The sequence below is a fragment of the Oncorhynchus keta genome, chromosome 14, assembly GCF_023373465.1.
Source record: "Oncorhynchus keta strain PuntledgeMale-10-30-2019 chromosome 14, Oket_V2, whole genome shotgun sequence".
NCBI lineage: Eukaryota > Metazoa > Chordata > Actinopteri > Salmoniformes > Salmonidae > Oncorhynchus > Oncorhynchus keta.
Window position 1 is genome coordinate 9691563 of NC_068434.1, and position 10566 is coordinate 9702128.

Below are 10566 nucleotides of genomic sequence, written 5' to 3' on the forward strand. Positions count from 1 at the left end.
CATAATCAGTTAGTAACATAATCAGTTAGTAACATAATCAGTTAGTAACATAATCAGTTAGTAACATAATCACTTAGTAACATAATCAGTTAGTAACATAATCAGTTTCGCTGTAACATCTGCTAAACTGTGTACGCGACCAATAAAATTTGATTTTATTTAGCCTACCTTTAAAACCTATTTCTCTGACAGATTCTGCACTAAAATGTCGTCATAATGAACATCTAATGTGTCTATGTGGGTTATTTTAAAGAGACTAAAGTCTATACACATTGGCAAAGCTTCTCAGTGTGACACAAAAATGAATTATGAGGTAAAAAATGACTAAATGTGTCCAATTTCAGAAGTTAATGAGAAGAAACAGAGGGTCTCCTTTGTCGGGAGCTTGGTGTGTGCTCACAGAGGCATTGGAAATGAAAATTTATAAGGAATAATTGAGCATGACAGATCAAAAAATGCACTCTCAAGCCAATTAAACTTGGGTTGGTTGGTGCACATCCTCCAAGATTATCAGATGAGAAGCGTAATGGACAAATGTGGAAATGGAAAACATCTTTGGTCCAATCAGGCCGGCTGGTGGGGTGCCATGAAAAGCGACACACCGAGTGGGCATGTGGTGAGTGAATCTAAACCAGAGTGAAATAAAAAATAAAAATATAATCAAAATAAAACTGTTTCTGCAAGTTTAATTTCAACAAAATATTTTGATCCCACCTAGTAGGCTAAAGCATGTTTGAATATACTTTATTGTGCTTAAAGGTCCACATTGTGATTTTGAGCCAGTCTGGCTTGATAGCAGCTTTTGGGATGAGTCATGTCTCATAAAAGGGCTATGTTATAGCGTGAGACTGATTACAGTATTGTCAGCATTATGTCGGGCTACACTTAATGGCAGATGATTCTGGAATCTATCACTGAATTTCTTCACACCAGAAATAATTGTCCATGTATGTCAATCAAATTAATAACAAGTGTTGCAGTGATATTTCCTCCGTTAGAATCCCTCTCCCATGCAAGTGGAGGTTAACACTGAACCATGCAAGTGGAGGTTAACACTGAACCATGCAAGTGGAGGTGAGCACTGAACCATGCAAGTGGAGGTGAACACTGAACCATGCAAGTGGAGGTTAACACTGAACCATGCAAGTGGAGGTGAGCACTGAACCATGCAAGGTGAACACTGAACCATGAGGTTAACACTGAACCATGCAAGTGGAGGTGAACACTGAACCATGCAAGTGGAGGTTAACACTGAACCATGCAAGTGGAGGTGAACACTGAACCATGCAAGTGGAGGTGAACACTGAACCATGCAAGTGGAGGTTAACACTGAACCATGCAAGTGGAGGTGAACACTGAACCATGCAAGTGGAGGTGAATACTGAACCATGCAAGTGGAGGTGAACACTGAACCATGCAAGTGGAGGTTAACACTGAACCATGCAAGTGGAGGTGAGCACTGAACCATGCAAGTGGAGGTGAATACTGAACCATGCAAGTGGAGGTGAACACTGAACCATGCAAGTGGAGGTGAATACTGAACCATGCAAGTGGAGGTGAATACTGAACCATGCAAGTGGAGTGTTAATGCAAGTATAGATGAATACTGAACCATGCAAGTGGAGGTGAACACTGAACCATGCAAGTGGAGGTGAATACTGAACCATGCAAGTGGAGGTGAACACTGAACCATGCAAGTGGAGGTGAACACTGAACCATGCAAGTGGAGGTGAATACTGAACCATGCAAGTGGAGATGAATACTGAACCATGCAAGTGGAGGTGAATACTGAACCATGCAAGTGGAGGTGAATACTGAACCATGCAAGTGGAGGTGAATACTGAACCATGCAAGTATAGATGAATACTGAACCATGCAAGTGGAGATGAATACTGAACCATGCAAGTGGAGATGAATACTGAACCATGCAAGTGGAGATGAAAACTGAACCATGCAAGTGGAGGTGAACACTGAACCATGCAAGTGGAGATGAATACTGGACCATGCAAGTGGATGTGAATACTGAACCATGCAAGTGGAGATGAACACTGAACCATGCAAGTGGAGGTGAATACTGAACCATGCAAGTGGAGATGAATACTGAACCATGCAAGTGGAGGTGAATACTGAACCATGCAAGTGGATGTGAACACTGAACCATGCAAGTGGAGATGAATACTGAACCATGCAAGTGGAGATGAATACTGAACCATGCAAGTGGATGTGAATATTGAGTAAATATGTCAATTTTGCCACTCATATCCCTGTGCCACCTTTTACAAAATGGCAAATATATTGGACATGTCATATTTTGTCTTCCACTCAAAATCTTCTACCATATTCAGCATATACTTAGGTTTCCCGCAAGAAGCTGTTGTTCCCCAGGAAACAAGTTGTCGTTCCCCAGGAAACAAGTCGTCGTTCCCCAGGAAACAAGCTGTCAATCCCCAGGACCTATACCAGTGGCATGTGATAGGCTAGCTGGCTCCACTGCCTGTGGTGTTATCCAAAGATAATGAAACACCTTCAATCTGGCAGAAGAGGAGCTGGTGAGGTGCTTCCTGCTGGTATTTTACAGCCACACCCCCCTCCTGTCCTCACATGAAGAGTAAGAAAAAACCCTGAAAGAAAACAAAACTGTGAGACTCTACTGTAGTGTGGGGGTGGACATTTCTCATTTTAAAATTGGACCTCTTTTCTGACACTTCATGGCTTTCTAAAATTGAGTTAGTGAGATATGATATTCTCACGAGGTGGCTCTTTTCTGTTTTCCAAAAACTGTAATTTCTCATTTTCCAAATGGGCTCTCTTTTCTGACAGTTCATGGCATTCTACTGGGAACAAAACTGATTTGGAGAACCCCCTCATTTCTGTTAAAAAAAACTGTCAACCCCCCACCCCCTATTGTTTTTGAAAGACAATTACTTCCTCAGAAATTAAAAACTATGAGTTCACAGTATGGGTTTTTGTTCACTTCCAGTGAATCCAATCTTTTTCTTTTCACATACCGATGACACTTCAATGGAAATCTATGCTGATTTGAATAAGTAGCTTAATTAATGGTATTAATTAGTCCATTAATTATGTTTCTTTTCATGTGTGGCAAACGGAGGAGAACTGTCTGACTGTCTCTTGGCATATGCACCTCATCCATAAATGTAATGGCCGTGCCTGTAGAGAGCTGGCAGAACATATTTCTTCCTCTCTTACCCGACCGTGACAGAGATACTGTACTGCTTAACTTATCCTATCTTCCCAAGTCTTTACTCAGCAATATGGACAGTGCATTACCAGTCCATTAGTAACCTAAAGGATGTTATGACACGATTGGTGTCAGACGAGGCTTTGTTCGTGAGGCAAAGCCACACGAGCAGTTTACATTTTGTAATATGGTTCCCCCCCAATCAAAAAGTTTGGAATTTGGAAATGCACTCCAAACTCGCTTTTCAGGTATTTGTGAAAGCGAAGATGGGTTGAATGCATTGTTTGTGTTCCAATTGAATTTGTGTAAAAATAAAGTGTTTTATTACATAACTATTGTATATCAAACACATTTTGGTATAGGGCATTCATGCTATTTTTTTTTTTTGCCACTGTGCTTCTTGATCATCCTACCCCATTAAGATAACCCCCACCCTCTTTCAAAACACACCTACCAAAGTCTGGTGTAGGGTGAAGTTGCCCCTAGACGCTGATCTTGGGTCAGTTTAGCATGTTCCCCACTAATGGTTCAGGTTAGGATTGGTCCTAGATTTGTACAAGGCAGGAAATAATGTATAACAAACAGAGATTTTTAAAGGAATTAACAAATGAAGGGAGTAGAAGTGGGTGAACATGTAACATCATTCATCTCACATACTTCAGAGCTGGAACAGACAACCGACAACCCAGTGGGATTGGCCTTTGTGATTTGGGCTTTGGTTTGGATTAAGCCCATCAGCATAAGAAAAATTATATTAGCTATTTATTCTCTTCATTGTTGTTGTGAACTATAGAGTCAGATAAGTCCTCCATACAACAACACTGAGGAGTAACCAACCTCGTCCATCAGGATTACACAATGAGACAGTCTGGAGAACCAACAGCCGGGGGATTGGTTGAAGATGACAGCTGCAGAGAGTCGTAAATATCACAGGTTATTAAACCACTGTGGAGAGATGAGTTAAACTGGCGCATGGGGTTTTGGAGACCTGAACAAGTTAGAAAGAGCATTGCTGGGACTTTGACATTTAATTAGGATGAGTTTTACATGAGTACCGTTGCAAACACCGCCACTGACACACTTCACACTTCATGATGCACTAATTAATTAGGACTGGGCATTAAGTAGTTATAATCAAGGGAATCACTTTGTTATTGGCTGTTTTTCGCATATGATCAAGTCGGAGGAGGTTGTCTTGGAGGATGAATTTCTGTAGGTCTTCACTTAATAATAATATGACAGGGAACAATTATTATATTGATTGATTGTATTGATTACACTTGAACTATATATTCATCATTCAGGTATGAAGTAAAATGAGGAGATATTAAATACACTGACCAAACATATAGATACAACATAAAGTGTTGGTCCGATGTTTGTTGAGCTGAAATAAAACATCCCAGAAATATTACATATTGCACAAAAACGTATTTCTCTCAGATGTTGTGCACAAATGTGTTTACATCCCTGTTAGTGAGCATTTCTTCCAAGATAATCCATCCACCTGACAGAAGTGGCATATCAAGAAGCTAATTAAACAGCATGATCATTACACAGGTGCAACTTGTGCTTCGGACACTAAAAGATGTGCAGTTTTGTCACACAACACAATGCTAAAGATGTCTCAAGTTTTAAAGAAGTGTGAAATTGGCATGCTGACTGCAGGAATATCCACTAGAGCTGTTGTGAGAGAATGGAATAATAATTTCTCTACCATAAGCCGCCTCCAACGTCATTTTAGAGAATTTGTCAGAATTTGTGTCCACACAGTAAAGCCTCACAACCGCAGACCATGTCAAATCAAATCAAATTTTATTTGTCACATACACATGGTTAGCAGATGCTAATGCGAGTGTAGCGAAATGCTTGTGCTTCTAGTTCCGACAATGCAGTAATAACCAACAAGTAATCTAGCTAACAATTCCCAAAATACTACCTTATAGACACAAGTGTAAGGGGATAAAGGATATGTACATAAAGATATATGAGTGAGTGATGGTACAGAGCGGCATAGGCAAGATACAGTAGATGGTATTGAGTACAGTATATACATATGAGATGAGTATGTAAACAAAGTGGCATAGTTAAAGTGGCTAGTGATACATGTATTACATAAAGATGCAGTAGATGATATAGAGTACAGTATATACGTATACATATGAGATAAATAATGTAGGGTATGTAAACATTATATTAGGTAGCATTGTTTAAAGTGGCTAGTGATAAATGTATTACATAAAGATGCAGTATGACATTATGTGGGTGAGAGCTTTGCTGATGTTGTGAACAGGTGTTGTGTACACAATTCCTGGAAGCTGAAAATGTCCCAGTTCTTCCATGGCCTGCATGCTCACCAGACATGTCACCCATTGAGATCCCACCAATATCCAGCAACTTCGCACAGCCATTGAAGAGGAGTTGGACAACATTCCACAGGCCACAATCAACAGCCTATGTTGCCCTGCACGAGGCAAATGGTGGTCACACTAGACACTGACTGGTTTTCTGATCCACACCCCTGCCTTTAAAAAAAAAAAGTAATCTCTGATTAACAGATGCATATCTGTATTCCCAGTCATGTGAAATCCATAGAGTAGGTCTTAAGGAATTCATTTATATTGACCGATTTATATATATGAACAAGTTCAGGTTTAGTTTTCATAATATCATCACCTTTCCAAAGCCCAACGGGTAGTAATAATATCAGCCAACATTCAATTCTTTCCCATATTCACCAACCCCCCCATCCATCCAATTGCTGGTCTTAAAAGACTCCTACTGCCAGCCTCCAACCTTACCTTAGCCCTCAGGGGCCCTGCCTCTGGCCTGGCCTGACTACCCCCCTACCCCCTCTCACCCCACCACAGTGGAAGTGTTTATCCAATCCTGCTGGTGGTTCCCGGGGCCGTTTACGCAGCTGTGGCCCTGACATCTGGAGCCCAGGCCACTAAGTGTGATGGATGGAGGCAGCAGTGTGTGCAAACAACACTCCTCACAATCTGTCACACGCACTTCAGCGTGTCATTTGTCTCGCGTTTACCCAGCCTAGACGACTAGGCCTCGCCACCATGGTCAAGGGACGTGGCATATCTATGCTAAGCAATGCTCCCTCTCTTTCTATCCCTCCATCTCGCTCTGTTTTGATGTGTCTCACTCACTCTATCTCCTTTGAGGAGGAATCAAAATACATGCCCCCACCCTGCACCTCATATTCCAAAAAATTGCAGAACAAACATGGAGATAACCTCCTCCCCAAGGTGCTTCACAGCAGCAGGAATGGTACCAGGACCATCACAGCAGTGATATATACAGCTAGACATAGAAACCATACATTAAATGCAGATATCTGACTATATTTCTTTACCTTCCCAGGAAGCAGCAAGTGTGTGTGTTTGTGTGTGTGTGTGTGTGTGTTTGATGGGGGGGGGTATTACTATCCTTGTGGGGACCAGAAGTAAAGCAAAGACCATTTGGACAAGTGGGGACATTTTAGGCTGAAGGGGTTGTGTTTAGGGTTACAGTAAGAGTTGAGGTTAGAATTAGGGTTAAAGGTTAAAGGTTCAGGGTTAGGAGTTATGGAAAATAGGATTTTGAATGGGAATCAATTGTCTGGTCCCCAAAAGAATAGTAAAATGTGTGTGCTTGCCTGTGTGTATGTATGTGCATCCTAAATAAAAAATAAAAAATAATAATAAAAAATAATAATAATAATATTCACCTAATTTGCAACAAATATAACCAATTAACTGTTTTATCAAGCTAATAAAATCCTACTTTCTCTGGTTTGTCTGATGTGACTGATCATTCATTCTGTTCCCATTAGGAAGTCCCTGCATGAGACGACAGGCCTACAGCTAGTAAAATAGGCCTTTATATGTGACCATATGGGCAAGGTAAGGTTGCTGAAGTAGTTTGCAAGCTACCATGGCAACAAATCCTTGATTCTGATCAGCAGAGTTGGGCTCGTTATCATTCCTGTCATGACAGGTGTGAGCGGGCAAAGCTAAACTGAGGGCTGATTGGCTAAACTGCCAAGAGACTGTGGCTCCCTAATTACTCCGCTCCACTACCAGCTAAAAAATAAAAAATAAAATAAAATGGAAATAATATCGGAATACTTCCAATTACAATGATTAGAAAACAACTCTCTGTGCACCCAGCTGTATCTGAGCTCCAAGCTCTGCTTGGCAATGCCTAGCTGTGGGACCACAGGGAGGGAGGGAGGCAGATGGTCCATCTCCCACCCTGTGGCAGGGGCTCCACTCTCATAGGGTCGCTTGTTTCCCAGTGCCAGAGCCAGCCAGGAGAGAAGCAGGAATAGAGGGCCATGTAAATTGATGTCTGACATGATGTTAAATCTGTCCCCAGCCTCAGTAGGGTCAGCCGAGGTAGAGAGGAAGGGGATGGGGGTGGTGTTCAGTTGTCCTTCCGAAGCCCCACATGCTTGGCCTGATGCAGGAGCATGTCTCAAATGATATTTCTGGACTAGAGAGCACTCTGTGTGCTAATTGGATGTGCATTGGCTGCTTGTTTGATTCAGTGGTAGCAGGGTTTAGTTAACTCCACTGTAATTACCCCTCCACTGGTAGTACCACTTAACACTGGCTGAGATTGGAAAGGCAGCAGTGAAATAAAACCAAGGGTCCTGCTGCCGTAATCCCTCCCCTTGTTACAAATACATGTCACGTTTTTTTTTTACACAAAGCTAGTTTTTGAGATTCATGATCTGCACTCATCTACACACAAGTATAATCAGATAATTTATATTGTTCTGTCAAGGTGAAAACGTTAGCTACATTTCACATTTGAGGGGCAGGTAAAAATGTCCCCCATCCTTATCACCATCACCATCCCTCTTTTTGTCTTTTGCGAAGATCTCTCGTATAAAAGACCTACAACCATGGATGGGGAGGTACGGGATAGACTGATCTGGCTCGTTGTATTTCCAAAATATGCAAGGAAATAAAAAAGAGTGGATTGGTTAGGTCAGTCTTGAAAAGGGTCAGGAACAATCCTGTGTCACATTTCCCCGTCTCACATGGGACACCATTTATGTCACTGCACCAAATCCCATAGTTTTAGCCTCTTCCATGGCAGTCGGAAGAACTGAAGTGTTTTTATCTCCGAACACTCAGAAGCGGGTTTCGCCACCGACTGTTGGATAAGGGGAACCATTGGGTGTTAACAACACTCAGTGGAGACTAGAGATCCTGAATGCCGATGTCTACAGTGTGAGATATGCCATTCCGTTTCGAGACACTCACGCCTCACCATTGTTACAGCCCCGTCCCCCCAGACTCTCCCTGCACCACTGGGTTCTCATTCTGTCACCAAATCAAGGAAAAGCCAAGTGTTTACTGACAAAAGTCACATGATAAAATACAATATCTCTAAGAAATAAATATTAAAAAGAAGTGTACAAGATAAAATAAATCATAAATACCCCTTATTATCACCCCAATAAGTAGTAGCAGCAATGGTGCCTGTATGTGTATGGCGTGTGTGTGGATGTGGACGGTTGCTCTGGTTTTCGTTCTGACGGCGCTTTTTCTCCCCATAAGAGCTTGGCCCTTCTTCTCTGGTCTGCTGATGCAATCAGGTCCTCAAACTCAGGTGGGTGCCAGCGTGGGGAGGTCCGTCTCCACATCAGACATTAAACTCAGGTGAGTGCCAGCGTGGGGAGGTCCGTGCCATTTATAAACTAACCTGTCTCTGGCATGCCATTTATAAACTAACCTGTCTCAGGCATGCCATTTATAAACTAACCTGTCTCTGGCATACCATTTATAAACTAACCTGTCTCTGGCATACCATTTATAAACTGACCTGTCTCTGGCATACCATTTATAAACTAACCTGTCTCTGGCATACCATTTATAAACTAACCTGTCTCTGGCATACCATTTATAAACTAACCTGTCTCTGGCATACCATTTATAAACTAACCTGTCTCTGGCATACCATTTATAAACTAACCTGTCTCTGGCATACCATTTATAAACTGACCTGTCTCTGGCATACCATTTATAAACTAACCTGTCTCTGGCATACCATTTATAAACTAACCTGTCTCTGGCATACCATTTATAAACTAACCTGTCTCTGGCATACCATTTATAAACTAACCTGTCTCTGGCATGCCATTTATAAACTAACCTGTCTCTGGCATACCATTTATAAACTAACCTGTCTCTGGCATGCCATTTATAAACTGACCTGTCTCTGGCATACCATTTATAAACTAACCTGTCTCTGGCATACCATTTATAAACTAACCTGTCTCTGGCATGCCATTTATAAACTAACCTGTCTCTGGCATACCATTTATAAACTGACCTGTCTCTGGCATACCATTTATAAACTGACCTGTCTCTGGCATACCATTTATAAACTAACCTGTCTCTGGCATACCATTTATAAACTAACCTGTCTCTGGCATACCATTTATAAACTAACCTGTCTCTGGCATGCCATTTATAAACTAACCTGTCTCTGGCATACCATTTATAAACTAACCTGTCTCTGGCATGCCATTTATAAACTGACCTGTCTCTGGCATACCATTTATAAACTAACCTGTCTCTGGCATACCATTTATAAACTGACCTGTCTCTGGCATACCATTTATAAACTAACCTGTCTCTGGCATGCCATTTATAAACTAACCTGTCTCTGGCCATTTTAGTTTTTGGAGCTCCCGCTGTTGCTCTGTTTGGGGTTTCTAATGCTTTTCTCTTTCAGTCTAATATATTTTTACATCTGAGAAGATAAATTCAGCAGTGTATTAGCAACAAAAGTCAACTGGTGGTTTTAAAAGAATCCCACAACAACCATTTCCATTTCTCACTACTGACCCCCTTGTTATGGGTTAGCATGCGAGGGACAATCAATTCATATTTATTTTGAGAACTGTGACACACATTACCTTTTTTTGATAATAATATGTTAAAAATGTCTTGACAGAAGTAACATGAATCAAAAATCCATTTTAGCATGTGGAACTGGTCTGACCAAGTCTTAATGAATAACTCACCTTTTGTCTCTCTTTCTCCAATCTCCATTACTTGGTATTCAGCTGATCGACTGCCTGTTATGGAACCAGAAAACCATCATTAGCACAATAATGTGATTAGAATATTATTATAGCTAATATTTGCTTAAGAAAGAAGAAATAACCGTTATTGTAGCTAGTCTAGCTATCTAATGTTAACATTAGCCCTATAATCGTTGTTAGCAAACATTTACTAGTTAGCCTGCAAGCTAGCTAGCATTAGCTAGGCAAAATGGTTAGCTAACCTGCACATTCTTTAAAAAAAAATCCCAGTTTATTAGAGTTTAATAATGTTAGTAGCTAGCTAGTT

At 41.1% G+C, this 10566-nt stretch overlaps 1 long non-coding RNA gene across 1 annotated transcript; it reads right to left on the bottom strand.

Annotated features, from left to right (window-relative positions):
* Window positions 1-9349: 9349 nt before the first annotated feature.
* On the bottom strand, window positions 9350-9742 carry LOC127907406 (uncharacterized). Its single transcript, XR_008064359.1, has 3 exons — window positions 9602-9742; window positions 9542-9571; window positions 9350-9391 (listed from the first exon to the last, which is right to left on the bottom strand). It is a non-coding gene; the product is annotated as an uncharacterized LOC127907406 (long non-coding RNA).
* Between the last annotated feature and the right edge of the window lie 824 nt (window positions 9743-10566).